Here is a 22,011-nt window from a genome sequence, read left to right on the forward strand (position 1 = left end):
AACCTGAACGCTTCAGAATATTTAAGATCTGTCACTTCTTGGCTATTGTGTTCACTAATGATGATTATTGTCTCTTTTGATGTCATCAACTCAAATCACAAAGCAGCATTACCTTTTGTCTCAAGTGTGTTTTTAAAAAGCATTGTGTTTCAAAGCATTGTGTTTCGTGAGATCTTTAAGTAAATCTCTATTTAATTAGTTATTCAGCTGTGTTTTTACAGTCAGGTCCCTAGAAAAGTGGTCTTTCTAGATAAGGATGACCTTCATTTAAAAACAAAACAAACAAACAAAAACTTCTGATTAAAATTTCCCGTTTGACCTCATCAGTTAGGATAAGCATGTGTGTGAGTGATTTTAAGGAGAAGGAGGAGGAGGAGAAGAAAGAAGTGCGGGGGGGTTCGTCTTCGTCTGGGTTTATGTCATTGGTTTAAACGACCCAAGACCCCGCCTTGATTAAAAAAAAAAAAAAAGAAAAAAAAAACTGGAGTTAGACAGACTACTGCCAAAGAGAGGCAGGCAGGGAGCGAGAGAGAGAGGGGGAGGAAAAAATAAAGCGGTGAAACATTTGGACACCTACTCGGTGTTTATGCTCATAATAAACAAGATTATAACACACTGTAGCCCGTTTACCCCCCATTACTCCTGTTATCTGCACATTTTCTTCGAGTCTGCTGGGGAAACAAACACGCTGCACGGAGGATTTATAAGGTGGAATCAGAATTACTCCGAAATCATAATATTAAGAACAATCTTCGCATGAAACATTAATCCTGAAGCGGATGATGCTGCCGCCGCCGAGGACGTGCGCTTGAAGAGAGAAAGTCGGCTCCTCAACTTGGCGATTCATTCATTTATTCGGGTAAGTGTGCGACATTTTTTACTGTAGAAATTGAGAGAAGAGCGAAGCACGCTTTTAAAATCCAGTTTGTGGGTTGATTGAGAGTTGGGGGTGACTGGCTGCCGTCAGGGTGCCCAGGTCCGCATTCAGCTCCGGCCATGTGTGTCCACCTTACTGCGCCATGAAGATGGGAGGGGGGGAAATGGACGGGTGGGTTGGATCCTCACAGACGCTGTTTTTGACCGAGTAGTAGCTTGTCCTGTTAAAATGTGGACGTGTATTTACCTTCTCTGTTGACATTTATTTTTTACCTTCGTCTGTATTTTCAGCCAGGACGCGGACACTAGCGCTTGTTTTTGCTTCCAGTAAGACCGAGTACGGAGTGTGGTGTCGTTTAGAAGAAAATAGGAAGTGTTGTAGTCACCTGAGAGTGTTGCATGCTGAGACAAACCCCGTCATAGTGGGCTTGTTTATGACTTTTGTAGCAAAACAAATTAACTATTTGTAAAAAGCATTCCGAGATCCTTCGAATGATGCTAATATCGAGTATGTAGGTTAAAAATTAAGAAAGTAACTTAATTTTAAAATCCCCTTTTATGATGTAATTTATTGTCCTAAATTTACATTGAAAATTGAAAAGTTGTGACCCAAAACAGGGTATTCAGCAAAAAAGATGGCATAATTTCTACATTCATTTAAAAAAATTTCCATCAAGTTGCCAGCAACAGTTTTTTTTTTTTTTTTACCTATATTGTATGTATGGTATATATCTATCCACAGTACTGAGGTGTACTGTTACGGTTTCAAAAAAGTTCAAATCGTCCTTCACACCAATTTTATGGTTTAAAGGTTAATGTGTTTGCAACATAGAGGCATAGGTGCCTCTCCTCCAACTGTTGTTGTGCACTGCTCGTCAGTTGGCTGCAAGATGGCAACTACATTTTTACCCCACTTACAGGAAAGACACATTTTGAATGTTTGCAAACATTCACTATGTGTAAACACAGTAGTGGCAGCATCATGCTGTGAGTATACCACCCGTCACTGTGTGTGAAATTAGAACGTTATAAATTATTTTTATGGTGAAAATAATTTTTCACCTTAAAATATAAAGTTTAGCTAGCAGCTACATTTTGACGTAAAGATAAAAAAAAAATTATTTGTGTTGAGGATCAAAACATAACATGCAATCCCACTTATTCTACTATTATGAACGCTTTCCATTTGGACATAGATTTTTCCAGTGGTTAAAAAGCATGTGCTCATCAACTCAGATTTTTAATATTTAGGGGGAAACATTAAGAGGCTATTAGGCTATTGGGTTGATTTTAAAACAACTACTCTGATCTTTAGATTAATCAAGTGAATGCTTTCTGACCAAAAGATGTCACTAACAGGAAGTAAATAGATTTGAATTCTGGGTATGTTTACTTTGCTATCAACGGTGACACTTTAAAGCAAATGGTAAACAAGAAGTGACTGGACCAGAAACAGAGCAGAGCAATGACTCAAAGATAGGAAAATACCAGTTCTGTACTGGATTCTTGATCCCCAGCCACTACTTCTTGTGGAAAACATTTCAGTAGAGGTTGGCGTACTGTGTTCCTTATCCAAAAATAAACACAATTCACAATATCTTCAGTCTGGGTCTCACTGACCTTTCACACATAACCAATTTTCCAAACGTTCCTCCCCTGGGGGTAACTTTGAAGAAGATGCCACACATCATCACAGAGGATCAGAGGCCGCACTAAACTTTGTGCATCTCATGACAAAAAAAAAAAAAAAAGAAGATCAAACACTTGTTACTGCCTGAGGAATCTCACCTGAAAGGTTATCACTTATTGTGTTGTGCACTGGCGATCTGTAAGTTTCCTGCGTGGAATGAGGAATATACCCTAGAAAAAGCTGTTTGTCTCAGAATGTTACTGAGCTGTAGTCTTTCAATGAAGCTTTTGTACAACAGCTAAAAGAGTAAATGGTAATCAAACTAAATCGAAAGTGGATCTTGATTTAACAGCCACTGTTTTGGGCAGCCAGTGTATGAATGAGCTGCTAATTGCTTTGTGTTAACTTTTAATTACACACTCAAGTAAGTACTTTTACATATTAGCAGACTAATTAAATCAGCATTTTCTGAAAATATGTCAACAGAACGTGTTTGCTTACCTGATTTTCTCTGTGTTCATACATAGTGATGCACCAATCAATCAGCCAGTGAGTGGAGTTTCTCCACTTTTGTTTGGCAGCTCATAGAAAATGTTAGGCTTATTTTCTTATTCATTAAATGCATTCAAACGAAGATTTCCTAACCTGCTTAATCCATGACGCATCATCTGCCACAACATGTTTTATTTTGGGTTTGGTAAAGATGATGTTGATGTTGTTTTTTAAAATAAAAATAAAAGTTAGGATAAAATACTTTGATGCAGAAATCGGAGTATTTATTTGGAATCAAAAGTACATCTATCATAGAACATTGTTTCCTTTATGTGTTTTTATTAGTGCATACGGTTGCTGAGAAAAAAAACAACAAAGTTGGTAAAAGCAGGAATCGGCATAAAAGAAATAAAAAATTAAAGGAACTGAATGATTTTCCTTTAATTATTGATTTGTGATCGGCAGGGTAAACAAAGAAGAATCTTTTTAAGCATTTGTGCAACTACTACGGCTATCACCAAATTTGCAGCAAATGTTTTCTTTTTTATGTTGTAGTTAGAAATCGAAGAAAGTAAGATCTCAATGAAGTTTGAAATCTGTTTCAAGCAGAAAAAGCTTCACTGCTGCATCTTTTACTTTGTGGCTTGAAGTGGTGGGAAATGGAGGTTTTGTGTTTGCAGTATAGAAAGAGAAGATGAATCCAAAAAAGCAAAAAAAAATCCCCTTTTCTCTAATGCTATATACCATGGCTTTATCAATAGGGGGCCTTTGAAAGCAACTGCAAAAACATTTCCTCTGAAATGGTAGATGGAGTGAGATAAAAAAAGCCATACTTTTTCAATAGAACTCTCGCACAGCAGCCTGTAAGTGTGAACTTAAAAAAAAAAACACAATATGGATCATGTGTTCGCAACCACTGTTTGGTGTAGTTCGTTTATGAATGAGTTGCTAATAGCCTTTTGCTAACTTTTTAATTACGCACTCTTGTACATATTAACAGACTAATTAAATTAGAACTTTTTAGTATGTTAACAGATGGTCTAATGAAAAACTAGTGTCACCCAGATTGAGAGTTGCATCTTAATCCCAGAAGGATCATAGTCGGTTCTGATCAGTGATCAGCGAGACAAATAGTGAAAATCCATTATTTTTCCTGATTTATGAAAGCACCTAAACTAAGATCTCTCAGTATGTCAGTTAATGTATGCACCAAATAATATTTCGATGCAGCTTTCTTGAGTTCAGATAATGGTTAATGATGTGTGTTAAAATCATTAACCATAAATATATATATTTGTCTTAAATTTTCTGTTGAATTACCCTGCCTCTTACAAAGAACCTGCAGTACAGCTTTTCTCCTTTATATGTTAAAGTATTTGGAAAAAAACTCCCAACTCACCAACCTTAAAATTACACAGGACTTTTGTATCATTAAGGAAAACTCTGGCTGTAAAATGTCTACGTCCTGTTTTTGTTAAACCCTGGCCTTTCTTTTCTGTTCAATTTTCACTTATTTATCCTTACATTAACTGTTGTTTTGATACTTGTAAAGAATAAAAAAAGTAGATTTGAAAAATATAGCTGACCTATTGATTACACATCAAAGCTGACAAATAGAAACTGATTCCATTCTTTGACTGAGTAGTTGATGCATGTCTACTAACAAACAGAGTCTGATTAGCATTTAACACTTGTGTTGCATAATTTCAAAAATGTCTGTTTTCATCAATCTGGTTATTTGTAAGAGTATCTACCAGTGTGCTATTAACAATGCAGGTAGATTCTTCTTGTAGAGATGCACTCGAGATTGAAATAAGCCGTTGCCCACGCACAAACCCCACAAACCCACAACCTCCTCATTTGGCTCTGATTGATGACTGGCAGGTTAGATCCTATACTTTTACAGTATGAAATAGACATTCTTTGCTGCAAACTGGTTTGAGTTTTGTAAAAATCTCACAAAATAAAGATGACCTTGGTGGGTTAGCTCTGTCTCTCTCTCATGAGTGTCCATGTGCATGCATGCATTAGCGTCAGGAATGGGGGTGGGCCTGTGTGCCTGAAGGACTAGAAGGCCACTACAGATGTGTGCAGCCTGGACATCTGCTCTGCTGTGAAGCTATTGTCAAGGAAGCAGTTAAGATGGTGGGCAGATCAGTTCAACAGGGATCCCTGTCAGAAAAGCTCCTGACACAAGAGCAGCAGGGATGAGGTCATAACAGGTACATTCACAATAATCATTGCTCAGCAGTAGATTGTTTTGTCTCCATCTGTGACCAGCAGAGTCGCTATACATATGGTGAGTTGGAAGCAATTTTTTTTATCCTTTTCTCTGGAAATTGATCTGACTCCATCAGTCTCAGCCTGGCAAGGAGTCTTCCTCCCCCTCTCCCTACCACCGTCTCCCGCGTTGCTGAGCAGCACCCCATTGCCAGAGGCAATCGAACGTCTCCGAAGGGACCTCGGTTAGCCCCCTGCAATATTTATTACCATCCATCATCCCCAGACCCTCGCTCTGCGCGGGTGAGTAACAGTGGCCGCTAAGTTCTTGTGTTAAAACTTCCCTCGCTGACGACCATTAGAGGGGATTTATGAGAGCGGCGTCCCCCTCTGGAGGTGCTGTGGAAGCGAGACGGAGCATGTTTCAGAACCGCTGTGATGCGAAATATGCCGTGGATGCACCGCTTGTGTAAAGATTGCCTAAACTTCTATTTAGCTGTTAGTGATTTATTAAGATGCATCTCAGTAAATCCTAATTCATTTCAGTTCAGTCCAGAAAGTGAAACTCGGATTATAAAGATTTGCTACAGACAGTGATATATTTTAAGTATTTGTTTCATTTAATTTTGATGATTCTGACTTGTAGGTAATAAAAACCCCAAATTCAATCCCTTAAAAAATATTACAATAATGGGAAAGACTGCGGACTTGACAGTTGTCAAGCTTGCAGTCACTGACACAAGAAGAGTAACCCAAAAAAGCTTATTGTTATTGAAGCTGACTGTTCAGAGTGCTGCATCCAAAGTTTAGTGGAAGGAAGAAGTGTGTTCAAATCATAGCCTTGAAATAATTGTGAAGTGAAGCCTATATCATCTGTTAGTGTTGGTCCACTGAGTTTTTCTATCATATTCTAATTCATTGAGATGCATCTCTATATATAGTTGATTTTCTGGTCTTTGTGGTAAGGTATTAGCATTTTACGGCCTTCTGTTATTTTCTTCAACATTCATATAGTTTGAGCAACACTGTTGCAGTGCTGAGAATGACATCCTATGTCTCTGTGAATTTTTTCCCCCTCTTTCTATCAAGTCTTTCTTATGTCAGTGATGGTTGTGATCTAATAGTGTCTTGGGTGTTTAAAGAAGATCATGTAATTTATGCCTGGAAGACTACTGAGCCTGTAAATGCTTCCCTCATGCCCCTTATGTGTGTTCACCACGTCTCGATATTCTCTTCAATCCTTCTAAGGAGGCAGATTTTTCATCTTTATTTTCTGTGGAGGTTGCTTGTTTGGACTGGAAACAGCAGCTATGGGGAAAGGGTAAGTAGTGTAACCTGTACGGTTCTTTTAGGTCAGTTTTAATATGTGATTCTAATTGGTCTCCAAAGGCTAAGACTTCTCCCTTTCCCTTTTGTGCCTTCCTTCTTTAAAACTGTCTGTGTGATGTGCCTGTGTTGAGCTGAGGTGCCCAGGAGCGCCGGTGTTCATTTTGAAGTCTGCCGAACATGTTCATTATCTCCAACTTAAGGCAAGATTGGTTTAGCTGGAAGCGGGGGGTAATTTTCTGTCTTTTAAAAAAGGGGGCAAAAACGTGAAGGTAAAACTGAAAATTGATCGTGATAGTTTATAGTAGCGGGAAACTAATATGTTTTTGCAACTGAAGCTGTAGTTACTCTACTGCTCTCATGGTTTTCAAACTCCTTTAACCTTTAGCAGTGATGTATTGGAAAGGTATTGCAAAGAAACACCTGACATATTGTTCCCTTTTTCTCTTTTCTCTTGAGGCTCTGTGTATCTTCACTTTTCAGAGATATTATGGGGATTTTCAGACTGTTCTTCTGTCATTGCTGCCTTTCCTGTTGCTATCAATTCAGTGACAGTAGCAGCACTTGTATCTGGAGCTACATACGGATAAAGACTAATTAGTACCATACATGTCTTTTTTATAAATCCCCATGAACAGTTCCCTGTACTGTAGGGAACAATAAGATTTTTTGACAAAGTGTGTATGAAAGTTTTTTGTTGTGTTTTTTTCCATGTCTGAGGAGGGTGTGAGATTGAAACAGTTGAAGAACCTTGAACGTAGTTATTTTCATTTCATATATTTCAATTTTGATGCACAGTACAAGTACAGTGAGAGAAGATTGGTGTGTTGACTGTCAGCGCTCTCTAAAATTTTCTTCAGCTAATTAATGTCTGTATGTTAATGTTTTCAGTGTCAGCTGTAGATATTTTGTAAACAAAGGCGGGAATACTCATGTGATAAGGATTAAGGAAAGACGGTTTTGTTGACAATTTCCAGTTTATTTAAAAAAATAAATCACTAAATTGCCAACATACATTTTTGCTGATTTTGATTTGTTTTTTAAGAGTAAGTGATAACAATATTCTATTTTAGAAATTAATAAAAATTTGGTTTAAGAAAAAAATCAAGTAAAATCCAACAAGATTTGTGTTATTGTACAAATAAAACCCAACTATAAAGAATGAGAAATATCTTATTTACAGTGTTACATATTAAGAAGTGGGAAGAAGTGCTTCTCTAGTTGGAAGTATTTTTTGTTTGACAATTTGTAAACAGCTGAGTTAATTTTGTGTAGATGGAGAAATGTTTAGATGAATCCCCCTCCTTTGGCGTACGCATAGCTGATGGAAACCTTGCAGCACAGGCAGGAAAGACAGACAGCTACTTATGCTCCATTTGACCAGGAAACCCCCCCGCCGCAGTTTCTCTGGCAACTTAAAACACATTTAAAAGGCAAGAACCATATGAGCCAAATGATTAGGTGTTTTAAATATGTACTCTAATCCTATATAGATCCAAGCATTGTTTAAATCCTCTATAGCTGAATCTTGTGGCTGTCTGGCAAGCCGCTAAGATTTTCTTGCCTTTATTGGACTGGATGTAACAGTCACCACTCTTCATTAGTGTCAGGGGACACTGAGGTGGTTGAACGGCAGCTGCATTGTTTGCAAAAGGTCAAGTAAGTATTGCAGTGTTAGCCCCCTCTGACCGTGTCTGAGACAGCCTTGTTAGCATCCGGGTAAGATGTTGTCGGGTGAAGCAGTGGCACCGCTATTAGAGTTATTAATTTTTTTTCAACAACTTAATACACTTTAATTTAATGCATATTAATTGATGGGCTTCTGAATTCACATTCACATAATCCACCAAGGATTTCTCAAAGGCAAGCACAAAAGGCTTTTATTATCTTAAGGAGGAAGTGGTCTTTTGGGATGTAAAGGGGCCCCCGCTCAATTGTGTGTTACATTATGAGACAGACATAAGTGAAATGAAATTACAACGTATCATCAGCACGGTGAAGGATCCTATTGAGTAATTGCCTCTGCAGAGCCATTGTTGTAATGTCAGACTTGCTCTTTTGGATATGACAGAGGGTCTTTCATGAAGTCCTCATGCGAGGGAGTAAAAAGCCGGTTTCAAGGTTAAACTGTGTGAAGGCCAAATGTTTGGGGAGGGTGGATTAATTTCATGTCCCATAATATAATTTGTAAGATCTCCTCCTCCACTGCCCTTGTTTTTTCTTGGGAGATGAACAAACCTGATCAAAGCAGAAAGCTAGGTTGGGGGGAAGTAGGGGGGAGGTTAGCTATCGCCTGCAATTCTACATGTTTTCTAGGCAAAGAGCATGAGATTCTGTCTCTTAACCTTGAGCAATATTATTAGATATCTTAGTTAAAAAATACGATCTGACATAGGTACCAAATGATCTAATTACTTTGATGAAAATTATTATTAACTAATATGATTAAAAATGTCACCTATTACTTCAAAAGATTATTATAATATTATTTTTGAAACATATTTAATTACTGTTTTAACTTAAAAAAACAAAATACAAAATATTCATTTTCAAAACACCATAAGCTGAAACTCCAGGAAGCCATCTGAACATTGGAGGGTTACCAGCATCAGGTATGCGAAGTGTGGTGGTGGCAGCAGCATGCTGTAGGGATGACACATTACCACTCATATTGAGCAACATGTCTGTTAAGTAAGAACTAATATTATTTGAACACTACATGTCATGTTATTATAGGAGCTCTGGAAATAACAGTTGCTTTTCAGTTTTAAGTAAAAGCAGTTAGATAATTTTTTTTATTATTTTTATATTTGCAGTATCTTCAAAATGTGATATTTTTGGTCACAGTTGTAACACTAGGAAGATCTTTTTCTGGTCTTTGCCTATTTCTGTAGTTATTACTTTACCATCGTTCATCTTATTACTGGATGCAAAACTTCACAATTTAACATTGAACCAAAAGCGAATTTCTCATGCATTCAATTATTAATTGCATCATAGTCACAAATGTATAAGTCAACATGTGCGAGGATGTGAGGTTGTTGCAGGAAAATCACAGTGCATCATTAATTACAGGGCAGGCTCTAAGGGTGGGAGATGGACTGTCGCGCTAACAGATGCCTTGTTGCTCTGTTGGCTTAAAGAAGCCTAACCAACACTTCTATCGCTCTGCATCGGCAGCCTTTCATTGTGTATCTGTGTGTATCAGCCCAGCCAATGAAAGCAATTGCCTCATCTTGCTGGCAAATTCTTTGCAATACAGATGTCCTCTTAGATATGCATGTAGTCCATGTGGCAGGAGTGTAGATACATTTGTTCAGCCCGGTGATATGTATACAGTATGAGGAAGTGATAAAATCAGCTATTAAAGTCACTGCAAGTAGCGAGTGGGCGGGATATAGACTTTTTATGGCTCTTGGCGCCTTGGTTAGCATTTTCACTCATCACGTTTTAGTGGTTAAATGGTAGAGGAAAAGTCATAAAAATTTTGGGCCGTTTTATTTGGTGGCTTTACACAAAACATATATTTCTTTAAAATTTTACCAAAATAGAATTTCAGTCATTACTTGCATCATACTCACCAATATATGAATGAACATGTGCAGGCAAAATAATTAGCTTTTCTTTTAAGCTGGTTAAAATTTAAAAATATACATTGGGTTGAAATTCTATTAGACTTCTCAGATTAGCTGCTGCATAATGTTGCTGCTGTTTGAAATGTAATCAAAGCGTTGTCCAACTTTGGTCTCAACTAAGATATGGGTGTAGCTAAAGAAGTGAAATACAAGTTTGAATGGACAAAGACAAAATTTTAGTAGCAACAAAATAGGGGAATTTTTGGCAAATGCATGCAATGCATGATATCGTTTTGATTCTGAGTAGTCATGCTTGTTTAGAACCCTAGTTTGCAAGAAACAAACATGGAGAATAGTGATATTTACCTAGGAAGATGTTTATTAGTACTTAGGCACGGTTTAGGGACATATGCTTTAATGTGGACAATCTTTGAAGTACGTATTCTTTTAATTGCTGACCAGATTTTTGCACATGCTTCAACTGGTATTTTGAAAATTGGTCTATTGTGATGAGCCTTAAGTCACTGAGATTAGAAAGGTTGCCATCACCCTAATCTTCAGCTCCGTCCATAGATTCTTAGATTGAAGTCAGGGCTCTGGCTGGGTTACTCTGAAATGTAAATGCTATTTCCAGTCATTAGCCCTGGCTTACTTTTGCTATGTTTTCTGCTAATGGTTGGACAAGACAATGACACATTTACAATATTTACAGATAGTTTGTGTATAATCTTTGACTCTTTCAGTTTCTTTCTCTACAGACTTGTAAAGTATAAATAGAACCTCAACTGTGTAGGTAGTTAAAAATGTAGCTATTAAAACTCTGCATCTACTTGCAAGCCCGGCATGTCTTAAACTAATTTTGGCAGATTACTTTGACCTTAGAACATTTATAAATAACCTTTAAATAAAGAAGACTGGTAAAGGATAAAATTTACCCTGGCTTTACTGTGAACCCAGAAGCAACAATAAGATTAGATAAAACTAGCAACTGTTTGTTGAAGAGATTACCAGCTGATAAAAGTGAAGGGTAGTGTTGTGGTGGATGACAGTTTCTTTTTTCTTGAAATAAAATTAAGTGTTCCTGTATTGTTCTGCAGCTGCTCTGCTTTGATGCTTCAGACAGCTTCATGTTCACACATTTTAACTAATCTCTAGCTATGGTTATAGGTCTGAGAACAAAGGTTCTTCTTTTTGAGTTAGTGCTGTGGCTGCTCTCACAGCGGCATAGCTCGGCTGTCTGGAAGCATTGAAGGCAGTGTTATAGTCAGTATTGTGCTTGAAGTGCTTAATTCTGCTTTTAAATTATGATTCTTTCTTATTTTATTTTGTATTTTTTTCTACCTCCTATTAATCAGCATATGCCCTAAGCACTGCATAATTTCTAATACCTGCCTACTGTTTGATTTGTTTTTGAAGGACTACATATCAGTTTGGCTTAATACCTAACACTCTGCTTTCTGTATAGTTAGAAACTAACCCAGAGAGAAAACCTAAATGCTGTATAAGTGGAACACTAAGTGGAGAAAATCTCCCAGAGCAGTCACCAGGTACTGTTATAGAGGCAACGTTGTTGTCACACTGTCAGCTTTTTTTTAGCAGAGTTTTCCCCCAAAATGCATTTTTTATTTAAATGGTTGTTTAAAAAGGCAATAGGCTTTTGAAAGATGGCAGTTTGCCTTAAAAATGTGCCACAGTTGCCTGCTACCAGCTGTTTGACTTGACTTTTTTACATCAAAAGCGATGTAAGTCGATGTAAAAGCGATTGTAAAATACTATTTTAAAGGTAACTATAATCGATCTGACACTATTCTATCACAGTCCCTCTCCCAGCGTGCTGTTTAGCTGCAGTCAGATAAAGTTAGATCTGAATCAGTCTTAAACATGCGCACACTTTGACCACATGCAGTTGTTTGCAGAAGGGTTATTCATGCACTTGACATCTTGGAGGAGCTTTAAGATTTTCCCTCTCTCTATCTGCAGAACAACAAAACATCCTGCAAAATACCACCATAAAAAGCTCACTTTCAACCCTATGCTCTGTGCTGTATTAGCCTAAGCTCTTTCCAGCCGTTACCTTTATATGTCAGATAAATTCGCTTCAGCTGTGGAAACTTTGTAGGTTGCAACACTCCTCCTTCAACAGTGTGAAAACAACCCCATGTGGAGTCTTGGCATTTGAATTTCCTTCAAACTGGACTTCTTTTCTCTACAAGTACCCTATAGCAACACCAACGCAGCCCTGTGGTGCAGTTGTCTGCCTGAAAAGCCTCTGCTGCTTTCTAAAACCCTTTTTAACTCTCCTTTTACCTTGCACTTTCTTATCTTTTTTTTCCTTCGACAGGTAGTCTTCTTCATCCCTCCTCCACATCGAGTGTAACAGGCGCATCGCTTATGTAACATGTCTAAACATTTGTGGAGCATTAGGAGAAGTCATGCATGTCAGAGCTGTGCAAAACGTCCCTCTGTGCACCCCATAGAGGCGGGACAGATGGCTGTCCTCATTCCCAGTCTTGTAAACTGCCTGTGACAGGAGATGGCATGTACACAGCTGAACCGGAGCGCTTCTAACTAAGGCTTGACAGACAGTGGTGGACACAGTCACATGTACCCTCATCAGCCAGAAACCTTATATGAGAATTATTTATTCTGTGTTTTTAGCTTTTTAACTGCTGATTATATTTAGCATTGCAAAAAGTATCTATACTCACATCACTACTACAAACTTTGATCAATTTTATAAGAATTCAATCTAATGGAACAACACAAAGTTTTTCATAATTGGGTCGTCTAATGAATATTATTTATGATTTTCAACACTTCTTTCATGAATAAAAATCTGAAAATTTGAAGTAAAGCATCCTTTAAGGATGATGGTTCTAGTTCCATGTTTGAGTCATGTACACAGTCATGATTGACAGTGCTAAGACCCGCCTCCTCCCAGCTGTGATTGGTTGTTTCTGACCAGGAGCGGTGTATTTCTGCAGACGTCAGTAGGACCACAGAAAGGAGGTAAAGGAACTTGATTTTTTTGGACAGATAATCAGTCTCATGTTATACTGGCACAACACGGTGACAGTTTTAACGAATGTGGAAAAAAAAAAAATTGTTTCTAAAAGTTACATACAGCAACTTTACTGTAGGTGAACTTTTTAGAGTTTTATTTATAGAAGAACCATTAGATCATCAATTATTTTCCTCTCACATCAGAGTTGTGCACTACTTACTGTTGATCTGGCATATAAAAATGTGGAAAAATGGCACCAAATTAAAGGGTGCGAGGCATGACAGTTCGCCGTTTCATGGAAAAGTTCCTTAAACTCCAAACAGCAACAAAAGGCCATCATGATTCTTTCGTCAGGTCATTCATCACGACGTTAAAGAAGGTGACCCGGAGTTGTTTTCTAATTCGCTCGTTAATCACCGGCCCAGCAGACGTGTCGGAACACTTTCACTTTGTCCCCCTTTAACAACTCTCTGGGCAGAGTCCATTACTGAGTAAACACAGAAGAAACGAATGAAGATGCCCAGCGCCGAGCACCCAGAGGTGAGATCAAATGGCAGGCTTGCTGATGAAGAGCTATGTTTATGGCTCGCACTCTATTAAGAGGAGCCTCTTCCCTGCTGGCTCATAATGAACATCTACCTTGTGCAACAGTTCGAGTTCAACCTTTTTCTCCCTTGCGATGAATTACGGGTCATTTTCATCAAAATGTGCCCTAATTGCGCTCAGAATCGAGATGAGGAAAGGCAGAGGACTGGGGGGGGAGCACTGATTTGTCGATGAGGAGAATGACTTTTTGGCTGATTTGGCAAGGTGACTATCTTATGGCAACATTAACTGTGTTGATACGAATAAATCATGACCATTATTTTCCCCTTTGCACGTTAATGAAATCGGGGTTTGTCCTTGGAGGATTATATTTCTGGCCTCTCCTCTCCTTTTCTTTTCTCTGTGTACATGGTAACGCCTCCTCCAGATGTCCCCCGCTGCGGGAGGCTGAGAGGCACATGCGAGGAGCTTACTGCTAACAAAACACACACACACAAGCACACAAACACACCCCTACACCCCCACAAACATCACCTCTGGGGGAAGTCACCTCAGCTGACCTGTTATGAAATAAGGCTGCATGGGCTGTGGAGAAAAACTGTGCCGTTTTTGTCAAGATGAGAGTTAAATAGTCCCGACAAAAAAGGGCCTCTGTTTATATGCGCGGGTGTTTGTGTGGGGTAAGGACAGGGAGAGCATCTCAGGAAAGGAAAGTGTTTTGGTAAATCACAGACAACGTACCATCTGCACACAGCGGGGTGTATAAGCGACACTGGGCCGCTACTGTGAGGAACTATTGCATTGTTATTAAATGGCTGTTGCCTCCCTGGCAGCCATATTAAAGCTTTAGATCTTGTGTCTGATGGAAGGCATCGAAAAGGGAAAAGATATACTCTGAACCAGTCTGGCCTTTCAGCAGGGAATGTAGTCATGATGACACACATTTGAAAATGGTCAACTAAATTAGGAATGTTGCTTATTTGTAGAGATGCACTGATCCAAACTTTGAGGCCAGTTTCTGTATTTTGGTTTTTGCAGAGTGCGAACACAAGCCTTGATTAATAGAATTTTTAGCTGATGTTGATTTGTCTGTTGGAGCTATCGTAAAAGAAGATATAAGCCTTCAGAATATATATTTTTTTCCATTCCAATTTCATTCATTGTTTGTTTGGAGAAAAACCAAGAAATCTATTATTATTTATTATTTTTAAAACATAAGTCATTACAGAATTCACATCTTAAACCAGCCTGGATAAGATTGGTTTCCCATGTAATTATCGACTGATTTCTGATCACCCAGAATTAAGGAAATTAGTGCAGATTGTTCAGTGCGCAACACATGAACATTTTGTAGATAACATTATCATCCTGAAACAATCTAAGTTAGCTTATTTTTTAGCAATACGTTTTTCTCATTTGTTTAAAATCAAAGCATTTAGATCATTTGGCTTAGCTAATCAAGCTGATTTCAGTCAACAGCTGATTTCTCAGTGCTTCTTTAGTTTCCTCTTCTTTTCATCTCTTCTTTACCTCCCTCTGTTGCCTCCACTTGCTCAGCCTCTCTCCTACACGGTGTTGTCAAAGGACTTTTTTTTTTTGTCTTTATATATTCAAATGTTCTTCACGGTCACCATGTTAACTCAATCCCTCAAGCGGTTCTGCAGCAGAATTAATTTAGTTTCCCACTTGCAATTAGATGTGTCTCTCTCTTTCATGGCTGAGGAGTCTGGATCCACTCTGGCTGTAGAAGCATGTTGACTTATCGATGCTACGTGCCCTTTGTGCATTCTGAACCAGTGGCAGACAGTTCATAAAATGCTGCTGAAGAGTACAAGTTGATTAGCTCCTCTTGCTTCCCCCTCGTCTCATTCCCTCACACTCGGGGGGAGAAAATGATTCTCAAGATTGTGCACATTGTTAACTTTTTCTTGTTAAGTTTATACATACCAGAGGTCATTAAAATGATCCAGAGCCTGAATGTTTGCCTGTAAATTGAATCTGACCTCTTACAGGGTGTCTTTGCAACCTTTTACTTGTTACATAGGGAAGAAATGTGGATTACGTCTTTCTTCACTTTCTGCATTTTCAACCGAGAACTGTTGCTTTAATCAGTGTTCAACAGTAAAACTGCTGAGTTTTCTATTACACTTCTCTGTGATTACACAATATCTGTGATTTGCCATTGTCAGCAGCAGCCTACTTTGGATTTTTGTGGAAACATTCATCCAATCTTTCTTTTTGATTTGGCATCAGTGGACTTTAAATCTCTAAGTAGATGTGTTGCAAAGATTTATTTCACATAAGCAAGCCGATATTCTGCTTTCCAATTGATTGGTAAAAATCACAGAATATGTTGACAAAATAGGGGTGTAAAAAGTCTCAGGATATTGAAGTAAGGTGTTTTTTTTTGGCTGGAGAAAATCTGTCTTGCCAAAATGTATCCAGCAGGGTTTTTTTTGGCTCCTCTTAGTTTGTAGCCCACTTAGTACCATTTTGTCCCATCTTCCTTCCATTTTATACCTGTGAACAAAACATTTCATGCCCATGTACTCATCCATTGCATATCAGTTTATTTTTTTCTCAGCTAAATATTAATATGGTAACAAATAGTCAAAAACATGCACAAATCTCATCTATAAACTAATTTTGGAATACTTTATGTGACATCGATTCTCATTCATATTTGGTCAACTGGTATGAAAAATGAAAATATATCATAATTTTTTACGAGTCACTTAAACATCTTTTGTCATTTTGAGGCAATTATACAAAATTACATTAAGTCAACAGTTGCTGAAAGTAAGTACAAATTAATGCATTGGTTGATATGAAGCAACACTTTTTGTACCCAAAATTACTTAAACAAATGATCAAAACTATGAAAGTTCAAAATGGGTAAAATGATAGTAGTACTACGACACTGTTTACCCCAATGGTTTAGAGAGAAAGAAACATTTACAACTGTTAATAAAATGATTATATTGACCACCTTCACCACATTTTTATGGGCATACCCAAATCAGCGACCTTACAAAGGGTTTCTCAGCAAGTTCAGACTTTCAAACGTTTGCATTATGTAATGTCAGAATTCGCCAATTTTGCCCTGATCAGCTCTGATTGATGATTTATTTGTCTAATGCTTAAATATGGTATATAAATAGCCATAATATGTTTTCACAATATTTTTTGTCTATGTTGGTTAAATCAGAACTAAGAAATCCCATGATTTTCAAATTATAAATGCATCAACCAACACTGATGTACATTTTCTTAGTTGAATAAACATCTGAAAAAGTTAGGAACAGGTGTATTGATGAATATATGGGAGGTATTCTTTTAATTCATTTCATTGTTATTTAGATGCAAAACTTCAACCTCTACAAAGTCTCAATCAATGAAACAATCTGTATCGGCAAGGAAAATGTCCAATTGGTGCATCTCTAATTTCCACGAAACTTGCCCAGATGTTGGTCATTAATGTAGCTCTGACTGCGGATCGTCTTCGGTTTAGCCCACAGCATAGTTTGTTAGCATCTGGCTAAGGAGATAAGAGTTGATGCCATGCGGCTGAGGACTGATTATTAAATAAATAAATAGATTTTTTTTTTTAAATTCCTAAGCGGCACAGCAGTTTGACAGAAAAATAAACATGTGTGCATGCTGGGCAGCACTTGTTAAAAGTGGAGTCAAGTAACTGTCAGATCAGCGGCTCAGTCAGTGCTTTACTTACTCCAGCTACTGCATGAGGAGTGAGTTTGTGAGTGGCCATAAATATGCATGTACGCTTGAACTTCTGACAAAAGTTTTCGAGCACCTTTTTTTTCGTTGGTGTTGGGGAGGGGCGTGCCGTCATGGAGTTTGATGAAACCTGACATTTGGAAGAGGTCTACGAAGAGGATTTTGTTTGTGACAGCTTCAAATTACTGTGCCATGGAGGGACGGGGAGAAGGAGGAGGGGAGGACGCAGGGATTGAGGGAGAAAATGGCTCCTGCTTATTTAAATGTCACTCCATTGAGGTGAATATGTAAGCTCTTTTTTTATATTCCCCAACAAGCACTACATTGGCTTGTCTGACAATGGGAAAAACATTGCCTGCCATAGTTTTCCTCCCTTTCTCTCTATTTGGCTCCGGCTGTGATATTGGCAGAAGGCTTTAAGCTCTGTGTAGCTTTGCCAACATCTTGACAGTAACCACAAATCATTTAGTTGTTTGTTCTGTGTTGGTATTGACTGAAGGTCCATTAACTCGGGTCCTATTTGGATTTGAGGCTTATTCTTGACTACTGTATATATGGAGGAGTATAAAATACATATTAATTCCCTGCCTCTCCCACTCTCTTACGACGGCAAGAACAAGACAAAAGAGCATAAATTATTTTAAGTGCAATCTGGCAGAGGATGCAGATGAGAAAAATAACTAATATTTTCTGGACATCCAAAGATATTTACCTTATGTAACAAACAAAGGCTGTTATTTCTTTCTATCACTCAGTGTAGCTATGATTGCGTAGGGGTCTCTGCCTGTCATGACCAAAATAGCCAAAATACATGATGTCCTTCATAGCGATAACAGTCAAATGTCACTCAGACTAAAGTACCATGTTCAGACTCTCGCACTGAGCTTTCAGCATCGGTAAAGAGGATGGATTCCAGAGCCCTCCATCTCTTTTTTGCTTGACAAATAACTGATGACAGTGTTGGATTTAGAATTCACAGATCATGCCAGCTGCTGGAATCAGATGACAAGTACCTCGATGTCTACCGTTTCTTAATCCGTTTCTGAGCCTTCCAGCATCATCACTGGAATTTTTATCACAGACGCGCTGGATGCAAATTTCAATAAATGAAGTTACTTAAAGGGAATGTATTGTAAGCACTTTATTTTTGAGTTTCGTGTTCAACTTTGTGACTTGTAGTAGGAACGCAAATGAGATTACCGTACTTGATTTTCTAGTTTTAACAAAATCGCAAAAAACTTTTTTTCCACATTGTCATAAAGAGGTAATCGTGTGTAGAGTTTTTAAGAAATATGTTAATTTGATACATTTTGGAATACTTGCTTTCCAGATGCACTGTTTTTTAATTACCATGTCTGAAATCAATAAATTTGTAAAGGGGGAAAAAAGGTGTGAATGAAGAACAGTGAACACAACATAGCCAACACACACAAGAGAAAACAGTAATAAGTCTTGAAATGTGAAGTCATTAAAAAAAGATTATATGTTATGCTAACTTTGCTAACTTCTTGATAATCGTTTATAAAAATGGTGTAAAACAGGTCACTGTCAAATTCCGGAGGTTTGGAGGCTTATTATGTCATTTTCAATGTTGTAAATATAGATACAGGTGAACATATGAGCAAAACTTGAAGCTGATACAGATTGTGTCACTCTGGTTTATTTGTATAACTTTATACACCAAAAACAGTTCTCCATTTGAAAATTATCTGTAATGGCCTTCTGTCTTGAAATCCTTTACTGGCGCATGCCTCAAAAACTGATATGTTTCTAAACCTGCTCGGAGCTCTTACGGCGCAGAATTGAGAGTTTTACATTGCACTAATGCAAACAGAGCATCTGTTTTAACAGAGGCATTGCCCATAATTAAACCAACACACAGGAAAGTTTGCTAGGGTTGCTCTCTTGATTAATGGAGCAATTAAATAATCCATTACGCTGAATTATGAATGTGCTAATGATGAGCCAACGCTGGGGTAATGATTCCTGGAGCTTGCTTGTGTAAAATATATATATATAAAAAAAAGGAAGTGGAGAGGACTGCCTGTGTTTGCAGATCTTTTTTTAATCATTGGGAGGTAGGGCTAAGGAGGAACGATTGTGTGCGACTTCCTGCCGCGAGTGGCAGCTCCATCATCGCGGGTCATTGCTTTGTGCTGTAACAAGGAAACCTCCCACTGTTTCCGATAAGACACGATGTCACAGATTTAAGAGTCTCCTGCTATGATTGACCTAATTTAATGCAAATTTAAATGAGCAATTTATGTAATTCCTGGTGGCAACATTAATTATCCAATTCAGAAAGGTGAAAGCAATATAAAGGGTGACTGTTTATTTTTGGAAATTTCTTACTGAGCCAGTATGGTTGCTGTTACAGATTTTATTGGTGAATATATAGATTTATGAACATTATTTGACACCAGAAGCGATAACTTGCATTGTGGCTTTTCTTGTGCTTAAAATTCACCCAAAGTGAATAAAATGGTCAAGCTTCCATTTATTTCAGAGAAATGCGAAATCTAGTTTATTTAACATAGGCATAGAATAGGTAAAGCTCTAGTGCGCTATTTTTTAAACAAATATTACACTAAAAGCATGAGCCTTGTCTATTTATTTGCTCTTTTTGTTGAACAAAACCCAACCCTAGTGCTTGACAAGGCTTCCAAATTTCTGCTTTCAGATGTTTCATCCATCTCAGATTTTGAGGAACAGTTTCACTCTTAAATCCTTTCACCAAATGTAAATATTTTTTCCCAGTTTGTGTACAATTACTTCTTATGATGCCCTTACATGTTTTCAAGATTTATTTGGACATTATAAGAAGCCCACAGTACATGTTTTCTGTAGATTAATTTAGACGTTTGCCTCATATTAAATTTTTGTTCCATAATCTGATCTTTCAATGTTCTGACCTTCTGTCTCTCACTCACAGCTGCAGTGTGCACAAATATTTTAACAAGGTTGGGATTTAGAAAATTCAAACAATTATTGAATACTCTGAGTCAGCACGACTATACGTAGCAGAATTTACAAATACTACTCAACTACAATTTGTTTGCTTTTAAAGCAAAGTGACTGGAGGTTTTTGTGGTCGAAGCACCTCAAATCCAAGGTTACTGGATCAGGATGGCGAACGGCTTCTTTAAAATGTTGATTGAGTTGCAGCTTTTTGTTCGCATCAAAAATGCCAAAAATTATTGCGACAATGCAGAAGATCTCACATACCCTTCATCTATATTTATTTGACATTCTTGTAATCAAGGGAAATTGAGTTATTGAAACAATATCTGAATATAATTTTATTGCTGGTCTAATTAGAAACTACTGTGTTTATTTAGGTGTCATTTTAGACTGGATATACTATATACACTTTAAGTGAATGAATTAATTCTTCTGGTTTGTGAATGTTCATTTGAAATAAGATTTCTGCTTCACACTTTTGCAAATATTTATTTGGACTCCGAATTATTAGCGAAAATCCTGAGTTCAGACAAAGGAAATATGGATAAAGTTAAATCTTTAAACTATAGAATGCTCTATCTCTTCTCACTTTGGAAATTTCATTTAAGTTCTGAATTTTTCTCTAATCATTCAGAAAACATTCCTCTGACTTGTGTAGAGAAAGAAAGTAATTTGGGCTCCCTGAAAAAGACAGGTTACTTTTTTAGATTTGGTTTTGTATTGAATTTTGAGACTGCTTAGAAAGAAAAATAGTTAATTTCATGAAACTGATTTTTTTTTAAAAAGTTTTATGCATATTCTTTTGTGAATTTCTCCGTGATGCCATGGTTTGAAATGAGTTCAAGCTGTTGATTTGTAGTTACTGTGCTCTTGTATATAGATCAGCTGATAAAATATATATATATAGATATGCTTTGATTATATTAGAATTGGGAGCATGTAAAAAATAGCATAAGTCATTGTCCTTTTATTGCTGAGTAATTAACCTGTGAAGGGCCCAAACCGGCACCCCTGTAAGCCTTAATTAAGGCATTAGTTTGGTCCATTGTACTGCGGGTCACATTAGCTGCACTAAAACACCAAAGAGCTCACATATTTTTCATTCAGCTATAATAACTATTACCTGCCTGTATTATGTCTTTGGATAAATGTTTTTCAGTAACTGCAAGAGGATAATGAATTATGCATTAATGTAAATTAGAGTCCTTTGTTGACATTATGTGCTGGGTTTTTTCTACATCTTAATTTTTGCCATTTGTTAGACCATTTTATTCCAAGTAAATTATAAATTAATAAAAAGATTTAAGGTTAGCAACAGTATGAAACTGCGTTATGCATAGGAGCAGGTTAAGTCAAGTTCAGACAAAATGATTTTAGAGTAATATGTGGGAGATTACTACACACGCTGCAAGACGTTTCATCAGATTTGCTGTCTTATAAATCTGGCTTGATCTATACCAAGCATTTAATTTTTATTAGAGATAAATGTCTCGTCTTTAGCATTACATTTCAAGTAGCTTCCAATCGGATTTCCTGACCTGATTATTAAAAAGCGCTGCCAGTTTTTCTCCATGGATTTTCTCTCGAGTGCATTAAGATGTTGCATACTGAAACGTTTTCTGACTCGAAATTCGCAATACTTT

The 22,011-nt window shown here is 37.4% G+C and overlaps 1 protein-coding gene across 1 annotated transcript in view; it reads left to right on the plus strand.

The window, feature by feature from the left end:
* Window positions 1-499: 499 nt before the first annotated feature.
* The window catches only part of LOC116727473 (C-terminal-binding protein 2), a 114,030-nt gene continuing 92,518 nt past the window's right edge, over window positions 500-22,011 (plus strand). Inside the window, exon 1 of the mRNA XM_032574921.1 lies at window positions 500-859. The gene's annotated coding sequence lies outside the window, so the exon portion shown is untranslated. The remainder of the gene's footprint in view (window positions 860-22,011) is intronic.

The sequence above is a fragment of the Xiphophorus hellerii genome, chromosome 10 (assembly GCF_003331165.1).
Source record: "Xiphophorus hellerii strain 12219 chromosome 10, Xiphophorus_hellerii-4.1, whole genome shotgun sequence".
Taxonomy (NCBI): Eukaryota; Metazoa; Chordata; class Actinopteri; order Cyprinodontiformes; family Poeciliidae; genus Xiphophorus; species Xiphophorus hellerii.